The sequence below is a fragment of the Aplysia californica genome, unplaced genomic scaffold (genome assembly GCF_000002075.1).
Source record: "Aplysia californica isolate F4 #8 unplaced genomic scaffold, AplCal3.0 scaffold00193, whole genome shotgun sequence".
NCBI classification, from domain to species: Eukaryota; Metazoa; Mollusca; class Gastropoda; order Aplysiida; family Aplysiidae; genus Aplysia; species Aplysia californica.
In genome coordinates this window covers 462890-468154 of record NW_004797463.1, presented here as the reverse complement: position 1 = coordinate 468154, position 5265 = coordinate 462890, and positions in this window count along the sequence as shown.

Here is a 5265-nt window from a genome sequence, read left to right as displayed (position 1 = left end):
TTATAGATCTTCTAACGAATACAGCTAGACGAGACATGTTACATTTTCTCTCGATTTTCAATCAGGGTTCGGTCAAATCATTCTGATTTTGTATTTTGTCACAATTAGACACCCGTGTTGTTGCTTTTGACACTTCAAAACCCTGTTTAAATCGTGATTTCACTACTTTTCTGTCATCTGAAAAAGAACGTTATATGTTACATTCTTAGAAATAAGCATTACGTAAAGAAACACGGTGACTCTTAAGGAATAAAAAGATGTACCATAAGATATTTCGATTTGTCAAGATTTTATGATAAGCCACACAAAGAATACCCTTTGTAAATTCGTATGGCGCTTTTTCGGTAATTCCCACCTCCCCATATTTTGGCCTATTTTATTGAAAATCCGCAAAATTGAGCTTGATTTAGTATTCGAGTGGTAAATCTAGGCAATGAGTCTACATAACAAGAGGGGCCACTTCTCTCTTTGAGCCAATTAAAAAAGTGTCCTCAAAATTCGGTGGCGCCCTCTTCGCAAAAGCGCACCTTTTGTGAACAGAGTTATCCTATTTCAGTTTTAAAAAATCAAAGTGAAGCTAGCAAGTTATTTTAATGAATTTCGGAAGAACGCTTTTTTTAAATGGTTACGCTGACAAAAAATCTCTTCCTGAGGAAAGGGTGATTGTTTTCTTCGTTTAATTTGACTTTAGAATGAAAGGCGAGAGGTCATTAAAATATAAATAACCTAAAACTCCGCACTGAACGAACCCGAACTGCTGATGAACAGCAGTCGATCTGCGCACGCAAGGAGGTGCTATTCCTATTCTTCTTCTGGAAAAACGAAAGAGAGCTTCAAAACAGACTGCAGCGCCATCTGAAGCAAAGAGCATACTTCCTGCGGACACTTTTTTGGCTGAGTGGCCCATCTTGTTATTTACTACCTTTGATCTAGGTAAAAATACTAGATCGAGGTAATCGATTTGTCAAAATTACATACTTAAACTCTCCGTCTAGGCCTAGTGTTGCTAATTGCAAATCATGAACCGCGTCTGGGGAATAGACTGTCGTCCAAACTGTCGCCATTGCTGTTTTGGTCGGAAGTGGAAGTACAATTTGGCCAACCGTTCTTTGATAACATTAGGGCCTATAACCAAGTTTGAAAGTGAACCATTTCTGGTGCCGTTTACTGTTATAAAGACACGTTTAATTCAAGTCAAATATCCGACCTAGGCAGACATCAGTAAAGTTTTAATTCACTCGTATGTTATTCCCGAAACAGGAAAATAGGCGAATAAAAATTAGGAGATGGGAACTACCGAAAAAGCGCCGTTCGTATAGGTGATTTTAGAAGGAATGTAAAGCTGTTAGGACCCATTCCAATTATACTGATCAATCATAATTGCGAGGGCTATCCGAAAAAGTAACGTGAGGACGGCAGTTTGGTTGTGACATTCATTTGGTCCTAAAAAAAACAACAAAAACAAGCCAAACGGATACATTAAGTATTAACATCATTCGGCTACTCATCGCACGGTTTCCACGATATCCGATAAATTCCCCACAGGCTAAGGATACTCACACAATGGTATTATATTATTATATTTCATAACCAGTTCGAAAAATTGAAGTCAAGAGAGTGCAGCCTGATAAGGACCTCAAGGATAAGATAGTAAACTTCTGTAAACCCCTTTTCATGGGGGCTCTCGTGGCCTGGAGGTTAAGGTGTTGGCCTCTCATTCAAAGGTACAGTGTTTGAATCCGGGAATAGACGGAAAAATATTAATGTTCTTCTCTAAAATATTGTCTCCTTTCACCCCCTTTCCTACTCTCTAGCAATGTTCTGTCGCCTGTTTTCGTCGCCTCTTTCTGCCCCCCACCCCCTCACCTCATTTGCCCCTCCTCTGGGCTCCTGGCTCTTTCTGCAGCCTTTCTACTGCTACTCCTTGGCTCCTTCTTATTGCTGTTTTTCAGCCTCACCCTTGATCTTCTGGTAGGAAAGATCTACACCTATAGTTCGGACAACACCAAATGAACAACTTGTTGACCTCATTACACATAAATTAAATAGCGAATTGCCCAGATTTTTTGCATGTGCCTCTGATTTCCAAAAAAAAACAACAACACCTTTTCAAAATTTCGAATTTCGTCCATGTGTGACAAATATAAAGAGGTGTTTTCTATATAATCGTTAGTATTTAATTACAGTCTGCGCGGGGATTTTTTATTAGAACAAGAACGGTAGCTGAGTGTTAGCTTTTTTGTTTGCTTTTATCTACTTTCTTTTCTTTCTTTTTTACTGACTGCATGTGCGCACGACTGAGGGTTTTTTTCAGTTCAGCTGTTAGTGGGTGACAGTGGGTTTATTTAGATTGATTAAATGTGATATACGATAAGTAAAATTTCCTTCATATCTTCCCAGTCTTTTGAGATGGCATGCGTTTCAATTTGTTGTCGCTTTTTCATTAATCACCATGGTTAGATCACTTAATTTACAAACCCCCCAAAACGTTGCCATAAAACTACTGAGCTCTTAAATACTGAGTTAATATTGACATGTCAAAAGTGATAATAATAATAATAATTATGATAATAATAATAATCATCATCATCATCATCATCATCATCATCATCATCATCATCATCATCATCATCATCATCATCATGATAATAATGATAATAATAAAAACACAAATGATAGTTAATACTAATAATAAGCAACAAATATAAAGACGCATAATATTTCCAGTAATACCACTTTCATATTCAGGTGGCTCGAAAATGTATGTGTAAAAGAGGGAGGGGGGGAGGGGGGCTTTGCCCATAGACCTGCACGGGGTAGGGAGGGGGGTTCCAAGTGACATGCCTAGAGGCTTCAAATTTAGCACTCTGTTGACCCCCGGTTTTGGCTTTAACCAAACTGTATCACCTCCCCCTCCCCCTCCCCCCCCACCCCCCTCCTGAAATTTCTGGCTAAGCCCCTGCTACAATACCCTGTATTGTTATGGTTTTTGCAAAATACCGTGTTTGCTGTAAAAAGTGCGCGGTGTTGAGTTTTATGAGCAATTAATTGCTAATGATTGTATAGAAAACACCTCTTTATATTTGTTGCATGCGCACAAAAATCGAGATTTTTTAAAGGTCTTTTGGAATTCAGATGCGAATGCAAATCGTCAGAGAGATTAGCTTCTTAGATTCGGTGTAATGAGGTCGACAAATTGTCAATTTGATTTTGTCCGGACTTTTAGAAAGAGTGTTCTTGGGTGTGTGTGTGTGTGTGTGTGTGTGTGTGTGTGTAGGTGTGTGTAGGTGTGTGTAGGTGTGTGCAGTAGCGGTGGGTAATGAAGGGTTCACGGGCTTGAGCCCCCCCCCCCCCCCCCACCCCAACTCTATCCTAAATCAAATTAATCCTAAAATAAATTAAAATAATAAAATCAGCAGCTGAAACCGTTGTGACCACACGCAATAAACACAGAGTAATCAACTTGGTGGTTTGCTCGCTTATCCAATCGCGGTTGTCACCGCTTACAACTATAGTAACCTAACAGCCAATCAGATGTCTTTAAGGCTCAGCAAAGGACGGCCCTCCTTAATGAAGCCCCTGTTGTAGAAAGGTAGAAGACTTGTAAAAAAATTACACTCCACAGAAGGCTCACGCTCTCCTAGCCCTGACAATGGGGTTAGAGTTTACGACACACTTTCCCCCAGTGATATAATTAAATATGCACCCCTTGGACCTTTGTTAGGTGCGTTCTACTTTCCACGACAACAAGGCCTAATCTAGCTCATCGACAGAATATGTTTGGAGTTCTGTTTGTGCATGTTATTGTTTGTGTGTGTGCCGCTGGGATTTAACATTTATTATTAATAACAACAAACCACTTTTGAGGCAACATTTTCATCAGATGGAAACAAATAAGACAAATTTGGCGGTGGAACGGCTGCGTCCCCACCATCCAAAAGAATTTAACGTATTACAAAGAATTGGAAGACAAAGGTGACTCTTCTCGTTTGAATGGTTCTCAGTATTATGCCGTGGCTCCCCGTGAGTATAGAAAATGTATCACTGTTTTGTTCTTATTGCTTGCTATTTAGTGATAAAGAAGTCAGCCGAAGCAACCTAAGCCCCACCCAAATTTTGGTCTACCCACCGTCACTGGTCTTGCGTACTGTGTGCACATATGTTCTGTTAGTGGAGGCATGTTTTTTTCTAAGCTCTCACAGATTTTGATCCCATTTTAATCATCTAAATCTCCCCATAAAATAATATGAATATCCTGCTTGGAGTCCTATTTCTACCTCCCCGGGGTGAGCATTGGTAACTATAACATTGAGTTACAAACAGAAATTGCAGAGGCCCATTCACATTGCGTTACAATAAATACAGAGGGGGCTATCGTACGCCTAAAGGTTAAGGTGTTCGCCTCTCACTCAAAGGTCCGGGGTTCGAATCCGGGTAGTGGCGGAAAATTTGTTTTCTCTAAAAGTGTCTCCTCTCACCTCTTATCCTGCACTCTTGTGATGTTCTGCGTCTGCTTCCGTCTCCACTTTCTGCCCCCAGCCCTTCATCCTCTTTACTCCTCGTCTTGGCTTCTGGCTCTTTCTGCAGCCTTTCAACTGCTTCTCATTGCCTCCTAATTCTTACTGCTGTCTTTCTGCCACACCCCTGATTTTCTGGTAGGAAAGATCTACACCTAGCCTTCTCGGACAAGGGGGAAAAATCTCGGAGGTCCCGTGTGCAAGTTGCGCAAGTTAAAGATCCCTTGGTCGTCTAAAATCGAAAAGAGTAGGCTTCGGCCGCCACCTGGGCAAAATCCAAAATTTCCTACCTACTGAAAATAGTTGGTGTGTCCCCCCCACGCTTATATGACCTTATGCAGCTGCGAGCGCCGTAAAACACTTACAAAAAAACCAAACTCAAACAAATAAACAATTAATCAGAAAATACAGAAGTCCTTTGAGTCTGCTCGGACTTTAATGTGTCAGTTAGATTCAACATGACTTTAACAAACGTAGAAATTAAATTCCAGATTTCTACGTTCAAAATGCTGCTGTTTGCGTAACGTGGAAGACAAAAATCTTTCTCTTTACCATTTCGGTGCCATTACTTATCAGAATGGAATCATTTGGCGGAATATTCTGATTTTCATCAAAATTGGAGGGGGAGAGGGGGTTGTTTGTTTGTTTGAAGGGTTTTTGTTGTTTTTCTTTTTCTTAATGCTTCGGTGATTTAATGATGATGATGATGATGATGATGATGATGATGATGATGATGATGATGATGATG